The following is a 15,822-nucleotide window of genomic DNA, read 5'->3' as shown; positions in this document are numbered from 1 at the left end:
AGGGGTGGGGAAGATCTCCTCTGAGTTATATGGGGATTCTGAGGGGGGATATAAATTGCGCAAAGGAACACATCTTTTTCTGTCAGTACAAGTTCTTTTTTCAGTTTTAACCAAATGTGATATTTGCCAATTTTGAGGGGATCAATTAGATGTTGTAGGTCGGATTTGTACCAAATGATCAGTCCTCCAGAGTCTCTGCCTCTATTGACAGAGCTGTGTTTTTGTGACGGCACAATTACCTCTCTGTAACCTGTGGGACAGTGAGTGACAATGTCTCTCTCTCTCTCTCTGTCGCTCTCTGTCTCTCTCTCTCTCTGTATCTCTCTCTCTCTCTCTCTCTCTGTATCTCTCTCTCTCTCTCTCTGTATCTCTCTCTCTCTCTCTCTGTATCTCTCTCTCGCTCTACCTCTTTCTCTCTCTCTCTTTCTCTCCACCCTCTCTCTCTTTCTCTCCACCCTCTCTCCCTCTCTCTCTCTCTCTTTCTCTTTCTCTCCCTCTCTCTTTCTCTCCCTCTCTCTCTCTTTCTCTCCCTCTCTCCACCCTCTCTCTCTCTCTTTCTCTCCACCCTATCTCTCTCTCTTTCTCTCCACCCTCTCTCTCTCTCTTTCTCTCCACCCTCTCTCTCTCACTCTTTCTCTCCACCCTCTCTCTCTCTCACTCTTTCTCTCCACCCTCTCTATCTACCTCTCTCACTCTTTCTCTCCACCCTCTCTATCTACCTCTCTCTCTTTCTCTCTTTCTCTCTCCCTTTCTCTCTTTCCCTCCACCCTCTGTCTCTCTCTACCTCTCTCTCTCCACCCTCTCTCTCTACCTCTCGCTCTCACTCTTTCTCTCCACACCTTTCAAATTCAAGCTGCTTTATTGGCATGAAAAACATTGTGTCAATATTGCCAAAGCAACAATGTATACAATATACATTGTAATAAAATTATAAACAATAACAAATAATAATATAAAATGGCAATAAATAATAATACAAAATTAAATACAAAAATAATAACAATAAAATGGTAACAGTCAATAGTCGAATGTAATGTAATAAATATAAAAATATAAATTGAAAATTAAACTATAACTAACTTATAACTAAATACGAGTCATCTTCACCATTACATCAGTACTACAACTACTATCATCATTACTACTACTACCACCACCACCATCATTAAACTGCTATCATTACCATTACCACCCATACCACTACTATTTGGAATGATAAACAACAATAATAATAGTAATAACAATAACAGTAATAATAAGTAAGTTACTGCTTACTATGCAGATGTTATTATGCAGTGTCCCTCAGGCTATGGCATGCAAATACATATTAAATTCTTTCTCTCTAGGCCCCTCTCCTTTCTCCCTCTCTCTCTCTCTCTCTAGGCCCCTCTCCTCTCTCTCTCTCTCTCTCTGTCTCTCTCTCTAGGCCCCTCTCCTTTCTCCCTCTCTCTCTCTCTCTAGGCTCCTCTCTCTCTCTCTCTAGGCTCCTCTCTCTCTCTCTCTCTCTAGGCCCCTCTCCTCTCTCTCTCTCTCTAGGCCCCTCTCCTTTCTCCCTCTCTCTCTCTCTAGGCCCCTCTCCTCTCTCTCTCTTTACCTCTGTCTCTGTCTATCTCTCTCTGTCTCGCTCTCTCTCTCTAGGCCCCTCTCCTTTCTCCCTCTCTCTCTCTAGGCCCCTCTCCTCTCTCTCTCTCTACCTCTGTCTCTGTCTATCTCTCTCTGTCTCGCTCTCTCTCTCTCTCTAGGCCCCTCTCCTCTCTCTCTCTCTCTCTCTCTCTCTAGACCCCTCTCCTCTCTCTCTCTTTCCTCTCTCTCTAGGCCCCTCTCTCTCTCTCTCTAGGCCCCTCTCCTTTCTCTCTCTCTCTCTCTAGGCCCCTCTCCTCTCTCTCCTCTCTCTCTCTCTCTCTCTCTAGGCCCCTCTCCTTCTCTCTCTCTCTCTCTCTAGGCCCCTCTCCTTTCTCCCTCTCTCTCTCTCTCTCTAGGCCCCTCTCCTTTCTCCCTCTCTCTCTCTCTCTCTCTAGGCCCCTCTCCTTTCTCCCTCTCTCTCTCTCTCTAGGCCCCTCTCCTCTCTCTCTCTCTGTCTCGCGCTCTCTCTGTCTCGCGCTCTCTCTCTCTAGGCCCCTCTCCTCTCTGCTTCTCTTTCTGTCATTCCCTTTCTCACTGGTGACATCAGAACTGAAGCCTTTTAAGTCAGCCTGCCAACTATTCTGGGACGGTGGAGTTGTATAGGGCAGTGTTCGTATAGAGAAAAGGGCTTTGTTCATATTGCTCAGTGAGCCCTCAGTGTCTCAGTCTGAAATGGAGGACTGGTGAAGCTAATGAGGCAGATGTTCCATGACTGGCTGTAGCTCAAAACAAGGGCCTGTATGGGAGGGTGTATATAATGTCACATGGCGTCTGTGGATGTCAATCTTCATCCTGTCTCCCACACGGTCTTATCTGCTCCTAGTAGACTGGGAGTTCTTTTTGGCTTCAGACTGGGTATTACCCATCTGTCTGGATGTTCCAGCTATAGAAGTTCTCTCCAGTTTGACATGCGCTATTCTGTCTGGGAGGTCGATCTGTGCCCAGATGGGGTGTTCCATCCATAGAATTAGAATTGTGGGTCTGTGCCCAGACTTGTTGTTCCATCTGGCTCTAGTCTGTAGACTACTCCATCTAGCAATCAGATCTCATTTAGTCTGTCTCTCAGGTTCAATCAGATCAAGTCTTTTAAAGACACCATGTTTGTCATTCTTATCCATGCTGTTACTGGCTACGTCAGGGCTGTGCTTGACTGAGTCTCCTGAGCCCTGACTCGTGCGTACAGGTGTCTTTTCCAGAAGTGTCTCTCAGCGATAGAGGCTTTAGGGTTTCAGTCATGAAACAGGGGTTTGAATATTAAATACTGGTGAGATGTAGCTTCTTACTGTAAATCAGGGAGACCCAGATAATGTAATATTGAGAGGGACAGCCTGTCATCAATTCAGTCAGACTTTCATTTCTTGTAGATATTATATGATGTAGCCTACTCTGATCTCTTTAAATAAAAGAACAAGATTGAGAAATTTGCTCTGAGTTCCTTGGCTGGACAGCAACTGTGGGTGTACCAATGGGAGGGAGGGGGAGCATGAATCAGCAAAGTCAAAGTCATGTACCAGGATTTAAAGTAAACGACCAGTGCTGGCGAGGGTGATGGTGACGCCTCACTCAACTAAGGAGGTGATTCTGTAATGGAAGAATGGATGAGCAGAGAGAACTGACTCCTGTCTGCAGTTTGTGCAGCCTCCTGTAAAAGCCAGAGCTCTGTGGAGGAAATGCGTCCTTTAAACGCAGTTTTTCAACCCAGCATTCTGAGACCACATAATTTTATTCATGCTTTTCATATATTATTCCACCACTATTTCTACATCACTAGCCCACTAATAATGTGCATATTTCTAGAAACAGATCTTGCACAAGTCAGTGTCTTTTCCCTTGTCTGACAATGACCATTAGGCCGAGGTTATGTTAACTTTATTTATGGTTATAGTGGTCATTTAAGAACAGGAAGTAGTAGATCTATAATGAATAGCCTAAATATGTGTTATTTGTAAGTGAAAATAGTGGTTTCTAGTAGAGGTCGACTGATTAATCGGAATGGCCGATTAATTAGGGCCGATTTCAAGTTTTCATAACAATCGGAAATCTGTATTTTTGGACACCGATTTGGCCGATAAAAAAAAAAAAAAATCAGATTTTTTACACCTTTATTTAACTTGGCAAGTCAGTTAAGAACACATTCTTATTTTCAATTACGGCCTAGGAACGGTGGGTTAACTGCCTTGTTGCCTTGACAGATTTTTACCTTGTCAGCTTGGGGATTCAATCTTGCAACCTTACAGTTAACTAGTCCAACGCTCTAACTACCTGCCTCTCATTGCACTCCACGAGGAGACTGCCTGTTACGCAAATGCAGTAAGAAGCCAAGGTAAGTTGCTTGCTAGCATTAAACTTATATTATAAAAAACAATCAATCAATCAATCATAATCACTAGTTAACTACACGGTTGATGATATTACTAGTTTATATAGCGTGTCCTGCGTTGCATATAATCGATGCGGCGCGCATTCGCGACAAAGGACTGTCGTTGCTCCAACGTGTACCTAACCATAAACATCAATGCCTTTCTTAAAATCAATACACAAGTATATATTTTGAAACCTGCATATTTAGTTAATATTGCCTGCTAACATGAATTTCTTTTAACTAGGGTAATTGTGTCACTTCTCTTGCAACAGAGTCAGGGTATATGCAGCAGTTTGGGCCGCCTGGCTCGTTGCGAACTGTGTGAAGACTATTTCTTCCTAACAAAGACAGCCAACTTCGCCAAACGGGGGATGATTTAACAAAAGCGCATTTGCGAAAAAAGCACAATCGTTGCACGACTGTACCTAACCATAAACATCCATGCATTCTTAAAATCAATACACAGAAATATATATTTTTAAACCTGCATATTTAGCTAAAAGAAATCCAGGTTAGCAGGAAATATTAAGCAGGTGAAATTGTGTCACTTCTCTTGCGTTCATTGCACGCAGAGTCAGGGTATATGCAACAGTTTGGGCCGCCTGGCTCGTTGCGAACTAATTTGCCAGAATTTTACGTAATTATGACATAACATTGAAGGTTGTGCAATGTAACAGGAATATTTAGACTTAGGGATGCCACCCGTTAGATAAAATACGGAACGGTTCCGTATTTCACTGAAAGAATAAACGTCTTGTTTTCCAAATGATAGTTTCCGGATTCGACCATATTGACCAAAGGCTCGTATTTCTGTGTGTTATTATGTTATAATTAAGTCTATGATATGATAGAGCAGTCTGACTGATCGATGGTAGGCACCAGCAGGCTCGTAAGCATTCATTCAAACAGCACTTTCGTGCGTTTTGCCAGCAGCTCTTCGCAATGCTTCAAGCATTGAGCTGTTTATGACTTCAAGCCTATCAACTCCCGAGATTAGGCTGGTGTTACCGATGTGAAATGGCTAGCTAGTTAGCGGGGTGCGCGCTAATAGCGTTTCAATCGGTGACTTCACTTGCTCTGAGACTTGGAGTAGTTGTTCCCCTTGCTCTGCAAGGGCCGTGGCTTTTGTGGAGCGATGGGTAACGATGCTTCGAGGGTGGCTGTTGTCGATGTGTTCCTGGTTCGAGCCCAGGTAGGGGCGAGGAGAGGGACGGAAGCTATACTGTTACACTGGCAATACTAAAGTGCCTATAAGAACATCCAATAGTCAAAGGTATATGAAATACAAATCGTATAGAGAGAAATAGTCCTATAATTCCTATAATAACTACAACCTAAAACTTCTTACCTGGGAATATTGAAGACTCATGTTTAAAGGAACCACCAGCTTTCATATGTTCTCATGTTCTGAGCAAGGAACTTAAACGTTAGCTTTTTTACATGGCACATATTGCACTTTTACTTTCTTCTCCAACACTTTGTTTTTGCATTATTTAAACCAAATTGAACATGTTTCATTATTTATTTGAGGCTAAATGGATTTTATTGATGTATTATATTAAGTTAAAATAAGTGTTCATTCAGTATTGTTGTAATTGTCATTAATTAATTAACAAATAAATAAAAGAAATCGGCCGATGTATCGGCGTTGAAAAATCATAATCGGTCGACCTCTAGTTTCTAGGAGTCCGGTCCCCGTGGTTGGTTGTTCCATTTCTAATCTCTCGTCTGGCCCAGATCTGAGCCATCGTGCTGTGAGCCCCACCTAGGGTGTGTGTGTGTGTGTGTGTGTGTTTGACACAGTTTTTCACTGCATCCTCATAATGTTTTTGAAATCATACTGCCATAAAATAAAAAGTAGTCTGTCACATATTATTTTCATTCATACTGGCAGTGTATCATACAATTATAATATAGCCTAGACGATGGGTTTTGATCGAGCTGGTTCATTAAAACTGAAGTCGTCGATGTATCATTATACATCATGCAGCTCAGGCTTTGGCTTTGTAACTTACTTGTCTGTAATTAGTCCACTGATCAGTATTCCTGCTCAGGCTGTTCTCTCTGCTGCTGGGAGATTGCCATGTATGCAGGATGCAAATTATATTTAAATGCTGCCCCCCAGTGATCGTGCTGGCTGACCTTTGACCTTGCGATTGACTTGCTCAGTGTTCCCATGCGATGTTAGCAGAACGCTGATAGGGTTTACTGCTTGCCCAATCACGCACTCGGTAATGAGTAGAGTGAAGTGAACACTGTTAGGAGGCGTAATGTGTACAGGAGTCCGCTTGCAGTGGAATCTGCTTCCAGTCCCTGTGTGATGTTTGATAAGACTTGATCTGGATACGTGTTGGCCTTCTGGAGCTATCCTGAGAGGATATGTACAACATCAAAGGATCAACTTCTAAGAGGGAAGGGGAGCGTGAGGAGACTGGGGGGGAGTGAGGAGACTGGGGGGGGGGGAGTGAGGAGACTGGGGGGGGGGAGAGTGAGGAGACTGGGGGGGGGGGGAGAGTGAGGAGACTGGGGGGGGGGAGAGTGAGGAGACTGGGGGGGGGGGAGAGTGAGGAGACTGGGGGGGGGGGAGTGAGGAGACTGGGGGGGGGAGAGGGCAGAGTGAGGAGACTGGGGGGGGGAGGGAGAGTGAGGAGACTGGTGGGGGAAGGAGAGGGCAGAGTGAGGAGACTGGTGGGGGAAGGAGAGGGCAGAGTGAGGAGACTGGTGGAGGAAGGAGAGGGCAGAGTGAGGAGACTGGTGGGGGAAGGAGAGGGGAGAGTGAGGAGACTGGGGGGGGGAGGAGAGTGAGGAGACTGGGGGGGGAAGGAGAGTGAGGAGACTGGGGGGGGGAGAGTGAGGAGACTGGGGGGAGGGGAGAGTGAGGAGACTGGGGGGAGGGGAGAGTGAGGAGACTGGGGGGAGGGGAGAGTGAGGAGACTGGGGGGAGGGGAGAGTGAGGATACTGGTGGGGGAAGGAGAGGGGAGAGTGAGGAGACTGGTGGAGGAAGGAGAGGGGAGAGTGAGGAGACTGGGGGAGAGTGAGGATACTGGTGGGGGAAGGAGAGGGGAGAGTGAGGATACTGGTGGGGGAAGGAGAGGGGAGAGTGAGGATACTGGTGGGGGAAGGAGAGGGGAAAGTGAGGAGACTGGTGGAGGAAGGAGAGGGGAGAGCGAGGAGACTGGTGGAGGAAGGAGAGGGGAAAGCGAGGAGACTGGTGGAGGAAGGAGAGGGGAGAGCGAGGAGACTGGTGGAGGAAGGAGAGGGGAAAGTGAGGAGACTGGTGGGGGAAGGAGAGGGGAGAGTGAGGAGACTGGTGGAGGAAGGAGAGGGGAGAGCGAGGAGACTGGTGGAGGAAGGAGAGGGGAAAGCGAGGAGACTGGTGGAGGAAGGAGAGGGGAGAGCGAGGAGACTGGTGGAGGAAGGAGAGGGGAAAGTGAGGAGACTGGTGGAGGAAGGAGAGGGGAGAGCGAGGAGACTGGTGGAGGAAGGAGAGGGGAAAGTGAGGAGACTGGTGGGGGAAGGAGAGGGGAGAGTGAGGAGACTGGTGGAGGAATGAGAGGGGAAAGTGAGGAGACTGGTGGGGGAAGGAGAGGGGAGAGTGAGGAGACTGGTGGAGGAATGAGAGGGGAGAGTGAGGAGACTGGGGGAGAGTGAGGATACTGGTGGGGGAAGGAGAGGGGAGAGTGAGGAGACTGGGGGGAGAAGGAGAGGGGAGAGCGAGGAGACTGGTGGAGGAAGGAGAGGGGAAAGTGAGGAGACTGGTGGAGGAAGGAGAGGGGAAAGTGAGGAGACTGGTGGGGGAAGGAGAGGGGAGAGTGAGGAGACTGGTGGAGGAAGGAGAGGGCAGAGTGAGGAGACTGGTGGAGGAAGGAGAGGGGAAAGTGAGGAGACTGGTGGGGGAAGGAGAGGGGAGAGTGAGGAGACTGGTGGAGGAAGGAGAGGGCAGAGTGAGGAGACTGGTGGAGGAAGGAGAGGGCAGAGTGAGGAGACTGGTGGAGGAAGGAGAGGGGAGAGTGAGGAGACTGGGGGGGGAAGGAGAGGGGAGAGTGAGGAGACTGGGGGGGGAAGGAGAGGGGAGAGTGAGGAGACTGGTGGGGGAAGGAGAGGGGAGAGTGAGGGGACTGGTGGAGGAAGGAGAGGGGAGAGTGAGGAGACTGGTGGAGGAAGGAGAGGGGAGAGTGAGGAGACTGGGGGGAGAAGGAGAGGGGAGAGTGAGGAGACTGGTGGGGGAAGGAGAGGGGAGAGTGAGGAGACTGGTGGGGGAAGGAGAGGGGAGAGTGAGGAGACTGGTGGGGGAAGGAGAGGGGAGAGTGAGGAGACTGGTGGAGAGGGGAGAGTGAGGAGACTGGTGGAGGAAGGAGAGGGGAGAGTGAGGAGACTGGTGGAGGAAGGAGAGGGGAGATTGAGGAGACTGGTGGGGGAAGGAGAGGGGAGAGTGAGGAGACTGGTGGGGGAAGGAGAGGGGAGAGTGAGGAGACTGGTGGGGGAAGGAGAGGGGAGAGTGAGGAGACTGGTGGGGGAAGGAGAGGGGAGAGTGAGGAGACTGGTGGAGGAAGGAGAGGGGAGAGTGAGGAGACTGGTGGGGGAAGGAGAGGGGAGAGTGAGGAGACTGGTGGGGGAAGGAGAGGGGAGAGTGAGGAGACTGGTGGGGGAAGGAGAGGGGAGAGTGAGGAGACTGGTGGAGGAAGGAGAGGGGAGAGTGAGGAGACTGGTGGAGGAAGGAGAGGGGAGAGTGAGGAGACTGGTGGGGGAAGGAGAGGGGAGAGTGAGGAGACTGGTGGAGGAAGGAGAGGGGAGAGTGAGGAGACTGGTGGAGGAAGGAGAGGGGAGAGTGAGGAGACTGGTGGGGGAAGTTAAAATGATTGAGCTTAGCTAGCTTGAATGATGATGACAGAGCCGTTCAGTATGGCACAAGGATGTTTTAATGTTCAGATATATCATGTAGAATAGACATGCCTCTCTGACTTGTAGCCTACAGCACAGGAGTCAGCTCTATTCATGAATGTTATAGTTCAGTATGTGGTAACTTCCAGAATGTGACCTTGATGTTGGAGACAGAGAAATGGACAATCAGTATCAGAGAGATGGAGAGGATGGGCTTTGAAATGAAGGATTGTCAGAGCAGGAGACCGATGATGGAGATGTTCAACGTATATTACAGGGTTGATAAGATTGTCCTCCAATCAGTTTCTAAATTAACTTGAATCGAGTGTTTGTGTTCAGTCTTAAATTCATTAGGCCTAAGCCAGGATATCAATTTTGCTCATCAAACTCTCACAAGATTTCAATCAACTCACTTTTTTAGACAGACTGAGTTGTGTTTGAAAAGACTTTGACACAGAAAGTGAGTCATTTAGCCTGATGTGGTGTGTTGAAAAATTAGTCCTAGTCCAAGGGACTTTTTTTGACCTGTGACATAAGGAGATGGATGAGTTCAAGTCAGTCACCATGTTAGATTGTACTGAGTAAGAAAATGTTCCTTGAATTTCAGTCTCAAGAAATGCCAATGGTTTCAGTCCAAATCAAATTGTATTGGTCACATACATACACATGGTTAGCAGACGTTAATGTGAGTATAGCGAAATGCTTGTGCTTCTAGTTCCGACAGTGCAGCAATATCTAACAAGTAATTTAAAAGTTTTCAAGATATTGGACTTTCAAGATGCAAAGTTTCAACTGCCACTAGGGGTGTAACAGTACGTTTATTCTTACACAACCGTTCGGTATGGAGACCTCGGTTTGGTCCACGCTGTGAACCCTAATGAATTCACACAAAAAAATATATAAGCTCAGCAAAAAAGTAAACATCCCTTTTTCAGGACCCTGTCTTTCAAAGAGAGGGGAGAGTGAGGATACTGGTGGGGGAAGGAGAGGGGAAAGTGAGGAGACTGGTGGAGGAAGGAGAGGGGAGAGCGAGGAGACTGGTGGAGGAAGGAGAGGGGAAAGCGAGGAGACTGGTGGAGGAAGGAGAGGGGAGAGCGAGGAGACTGGTGGAGGAAGGAGAGGGGAAAGTGAGGAGACTGGTGGGGGAAGGAGAGGGGAGAGTGAGGAGACTGGTGGAGGAAGGAGAGGGGAGAGCGAGGAGACTGGTGGAGGAAGGAGAGGGGAAAGTGAGGAGACTGGTGGAGGAAGGAGAGGGGAGAGCGAGGAGACTGGTGGAGGAAGGAGAGGGGAAAGTGAGGAGACTGGTGGAGGAAGGAGAGGGGAGAGCGAGGAGACTGGTGGAGGAAGGAGAGGGGAAAGTGAGGAGACTGGTGGGGGAAGGAGAGGGGAGAGTGAGGAGACTGGTGGAGGAATGAGAGGGGAAAGTGAGGAGACTGGTGGGGGAAGGAGAGGGGAGAGTGAGGAGACTGGTGGAGGAATGAGAGGGGAGAGTGAGGAGACTGGGGGAGAGTGAGGATACTGGTGGGGGAAGGAGAGGGGAGAGTGAGGAGACTGGGGGGAGAAGGAGAGGGGAGAGCGAGGAGACTGGTGGAGGAAGGAGAGGGGAAAGTGAGGAGACTGGTTGGGGAAGGAGAGGGGAGAGTGAGGAGACTGGTGGAGGAAGGAGAGGGGAAAGTGAGGAGACTGGTGGGGGAAGGAGAGGGGAGAGTGAGGAGACTGGTGGAGGAAGGAGAGGGCAGAGTGAGGAGACTGGGGGAGGGAGGAGAGGGCAGAGTGAGGAGACGGGTGGAGGAAGGAGAGGGGAGAGTGAGGAGACTGGGGGGGGAAGGAGAGGGGAGAGTGAGGAGACTGGTGGGGGAAGGAGAGGGGAGAGTGAGGGGACTGGTGGAGGAAGGAGAGGGGAGAGTGAGGAGACTGGTGGAGGAAGGAGAGGGGAGAGTGAGGAGACTGGTGGAGGAAGGAGAGGGGAGAGTGAGGAGACTGGTGGGGGAAGGAGAGGGGAGAGTGAGGAGACTGGTGGGGGAAGGAGAGGGGAGAGTGAGGAGACTGGTGGGGGAAGGAGAGGGGAGAGTGAGGAGACTGGTGGAGAGGGGAGAGTGAGGAGACTGGTGGAGAGGGGAGAGTGAGGAGACTGGTGGAGGAAGGAGAGGGGAGAGTGAGGAGACTGGTGGGGGAAGGAGAGGGGAGAGTGAGGAGACTGGTGGGGGAAGGAGAGGGGAGAGTGAGGAGACTGGTGGGGGAAGGAGAGGGGAGAGTGAGGAGACTGGTGGAGGAAGGAGAGGGGAGAGTGAGGAGACTGGTGGAGGAAGGAGAGGGGAGAGTGAGGAGACTGGTGGGGGAAGGAGAGGGGAGAGTGAGGAGACTGGTGGAGGAAGGAGAGGGGAGAGTGAGGAGACTGGTGGAGGAAGGAGAGGGGAGAGTGAGGAGACTGGTGGGGGAAGTTAAAATGATTGAGCTTAGCTAGCTTGAATGATGATGACAGAGCCGTTCAGTATGGCACAAGGATGTTTTAATGTTCAGATATATCATGTAGAATAGACATGCCTCTCTGACTTGTAGCCTACAGCACAGGAGTCAGCTCTATTCATGAATGTTATAGTTCAGTATGTGGTAACTTCCAGAATGTGACCTTGATGTTGGAGACAGAGAAATGGACAATCAGTATCAGAGAGATGGAGAGGATGGGCTTTGAAATGAAGGATTGTCAGAGCAGGAGACCGATGATGGAGATGTTCAACGTATATTACAGGGTTGATAAGATTGTCCTCCAATCAGTTTCTAAATTAACTTGAATCGAGTGTTTGTGTTCAGTCTTAAATTCATTAGGCCTAAGCCAGGATATCAATTTTGCTCATCAAACTCTCACAAGATTTCAATCAACTCACTTTTTTAGACAGACTGAGTTGTGTTTGAAAAGACTTTGACACAGAAAGTGAGTCATTTAGCCTGATGTGGTGTGTTGAAAAATTAGTCCTAGTCCAAGGGACTTTTTTTGACCTGTGACATAAGGAGATGGATGAGTTCAAGTCAGTCACCATGTTAGATTGTACTGAGTAAGAAAATGTTCCTTGAATTTCAGTCTCAAGAAATGCCAATGGTTTCAGTCCAAATCAAATTGTATTGGTCACATACATACACATGGTTAGCAGACGTTAATGTGAGTATAGCGAAATGCTTGTGCTTCTAGTTCCGACAGTGCAGCAATATCTAACAAGTAATTTAAAAGTTTTCAAGATATTGGACTTTCAAGATGCAAAGTTTCAACTGCCACTAGGGGTGTAACAGTACGTTTATTCTTACACAACCGTTCGGTATGGAGACCTCGGTTTGGTCCACGCTGTGAACCCTAATGAATTCACACAAAAAAATATATAAGCTCAGCAAAAAAGTAAACATCCCTTTTTCAGGACCCTGTCTTTCAAAGATATTTCGTAAAAATCCAAATAACTTCACAGATCTTCATTGTAAAGGGTTTTAACACTGTTTCCCCATGCTTGTTCAATGAACCATAAACAATTAATGAACATGCACCTGTGGAACGGTCGTTAAGACACTAACAGCTTACAGACGGTAGGCAATTAAGGTCACAGTTCTGAAAGCTTAGGACACTAAAGAGGCCTTTCTATTGACTCTGAAAAACACCAAAAGAAAGATGCCCAGGGTCCCTGCTCATCTGCATGAACGTGCCTTAGGCATGCTGCAAGGAGGCATGAGGACTGCAGATGTGGCCAGGGCAATAAATGACAATGTCCGTACTGTAAGAAGCCTAAGACAGCGCTACAGGGAGACAGGACGGACAGCTGATCCTCCTCACAGTGGCAGACCACGTGTAACAACACCTGCACAGGATCAGTACATCTGAACATCACACCTGCAGGACAGGTACAGGTTGGCAACAACAACTGCCCGAGTTACACCAGGAACGCACAATCCCTCCATCAGTGCTCAGACTGTCCGCAATAGGCTGAGAGAGGCTGCACTGAGGGCTTGTAGGCCTGTTGTAAGGCAGGTCCTCAACAACGTCGCCTATGGGCACAAACCCACTGTCGCTGGACCAGACAGGACTTGCAAAAAGTTCTCTTCACTGACGAGTCGCGGTTTTGTCTCACCAGGGGTGATGGTCGGATTCGTGTTTACCGTTGAAGGAATGAGTGTTACACCGAGGCCTGTACTCTGGAGCGGGATCGATGTGGAGGGGCCGTCATGGTCTGGGGCGGTGTGTCACAGCATCATCGGACTGAGTTTGTTGTCATTGCAGGCAATCTCAACGCTGTGTATTACAGGGAAGACATCCTCCTCCCTCATGTGGTACCCTTCCTGCAGGCTCATCCTGACATGACCCTCCTGCATGACAATGCCACCAGCCATACTGCTCATTCTGTGCGTGATTTCCTGCAAGACAGGAATGTCAGTGTTCTGCCATGGCCAGCGAAGAGCCCGGATCTCAATCCCATTGAGCACGTCTGGGACCTGTTGGATCGAAGGGTGAGGGCTAGGGCCATTCCCCCCAGAAATGTCCGGGAACTTGCAGGTGCTTTGGTGGAAGACTCGGGTAACATCTCACAGCAAGATCTGGAAAATCTGGTGCAGTCCATGAGGAGATGATGCACTGCAGTACTTAATGCAGCTGGTGGCCACACCAGATACTGACTGTTACTTTTGATTTTGAACCCCCCCCCCCCCTTTGTTCAGGGACACATTGTTCCACATTGTTGAAAAAAACATGTTTTACTATTCTGTTAAAACAACTAGAGCGTTTGCGCACTTTGTAATAATTGCCGCATTTCAAGCTGTCTTTTTGTAAGGCACAACCAGGAACTAGTTCTTTACGATTGCGAATGGTGTCGTCGATAAACCAGAATTGGAAGATCCTCAATCATTGTTTAAATCTCTAGACACAGTCTACAGGGAGGAGGTGAGGGCACTCGGAGTGTGGTGTCAGGAAAACAACCTCTCACTCAATGTCAACAAAACATAGGAGATTATCGTGGACTTCAGGAAACAACAGAGGGTGCACCCCCCCTATCCACATCGACGGGACAGCAGTGGAGAAGGTGGAAAGTTTTAAGTTCCTCTGTGGACACGTCACGGATAACCAGGAGTGGTCCACCCACACAGACAGTGTGGTGAGGAAGGCGCAACAGCGCCTCTTCAACCTCAGGAGGCTGAAGAAATTTGTCTTGTCACCTAAAACACAAACTTTTACAGATGCACAATTGAGTGCTATCACCGCCTGGTACGGCAACTGCTCCGCCCACAACCACAAGACTCTCCAGAGGGTGGTGCGGTCTGCACAACGCATCACCGGGGGCAAACTACCTGCCCTCCATGACACCGACAGCACACGATGTCGCAGGAAGGCCAAAAAGATCATCAAGGACAACAACCACCCGAGCCACTGCCTGTTCACCCCGCTGCCTTCCAGAAGGCGAGGTCAGTACAGGTGCATCAAAGCTGGGACCGAGAGACTGAAAAACAGCTTCTATGTCAAGGCCATCAGACTGGTAAACAGCCATCACTAACACAGAGGCTGCTGCCTACATACAGACTCGAATCATTGGCCACTTTAATAAATGGATTACTAGTCACTTTAATAATGCCACTTTAGCCTCCCGATTGGGGCAGTGGTCTAAGGCACTGCATCGCCACTAGCTGTGCCACTAGAGATTCTGGGTTCGAGTCCAGGCTCTGTCGCAGCCGCCCGCGACCGGGAGACCCATGGAGCAGCGCACAATTGGCCCAGCGTCGTCCAGGTAAGGGGAGGCTTTGGCCGGCAGGCATGTTGTTGTCCCATCGCGCACTAGGGACTCCTGTGCTGGGCCGGGTGCAGTGCACGCTGACGTGGTCGCCAGATGTACGGTGTTTCCTCCGACACATTGGTGCGGCTGGCTTCCAGTTTAAGTGGGCATTGTGTCAAGAAGCAGTGCGGCTTGGTTGGGTTGTGTTTCGGAGAACGCAGGGCTCTCGACCTTCGCCTCTCCCGAGTCCGTACGGGAGTTGCAGCGATGAGACAAGACTGTAACTATCAATTGGATACCACGGAATTGGGGAAAAAAATATAATACCAAAACAATGTAATGTTCACATATCTTGCATTACTCATCTCATATGTATATACTGTATTCTATACCATCTATTGCATCTTGCCTATGCCGCTCGGTCATCGCTCATCCATATATTTATATGTACATATTCTCATTCCATCCCTTTACTTAGATTTGTGTGTATTGTTGTTGAATTGTTAGATTACTTGTTAGATATTACTGCACTTTCGGAACTAGAGGCACAAGCTACACTCGTATTAACATCTGCTAACCATGTGTATGTGACCAATAACATTTCATTTGATTTAGTTTGGGAACATTCTGGCTTCCCAGTAGATTACAACGGCGAATGACAAAGTTGTGGATAAAACGTTAACAGTATGTCGCCACGCTCAACGAGAATAGCCTATGCAGCTGCCAACGACTCCAATATGTTGCACCATTTACGGCGGAGCAAGACTGAAACACAGAGACAAACAACACAACATTGTTTCCCTCTGTATTCAAGCAGCACTTGGCTGCTGATTTATAACCGAGCCAAAGAAATTAGAAGAGCGATAGGTAGGCTATATTTTATACTTTAGTTTATAGCTGCAGACATTAACAACTTCCCTCTTGCACCCATTTCAGCAAACCAGTAGTGCCAGCTCTATATAAGCAAACCAAAGCCGAAGTTTTCAATGAATTGGTCAATGCATCCTGTTTTGTGCTTAGTGACATCCCATCACATTACCCTGGAGTGGGAGATGTACGTACGGTGGTACAGACATGGCCCCTTTGAGAGTCACAAGTGCGCATCTGGAGCTGAAGGAGGCAGTGTCATGGTGCGTTCATAACCAAGTGGGAATTTACCACATATGAAAAATCCTCTTGAATGGTAGTGATTACTAGTGGGAAATTCACCAATCATC

General features: G+C 48.5%; 1 protein-coding gene across 7 annotated transcripts in view; it reads left to right on the top strand.

The window, feature by feature from the left end:
- Positions 1–15,822, top strand: part of LOC139562592 (mitogen-activated protein kinase kinase kinase kinase 3-like) — a 97,835-nt gene that overhangs the window by 33,261 nt on the left and 48,752 nt on the right. The window lies entirely within an intron of this gene.

The sequence above is a fragment of the Salvelinus alpinus genome, chromosome 32 (assembly GCF_045679555.1).
Source record: "Salvelinus alpinus chromosome 32, SLU_Salpinus.1, whole genome shotgun sequence".
NCBI lineage: Eukaryota > Metazoa > Chordata > Actinopteri > Salmoniformes > Salmonidae > Salvelinus > Salvelinus alpinus.
The sequence above is the reverse complement of the archived record's forward strand: the minus strand, read 5'-3'. Positions and strand labels throughout refer to the sequence as shown.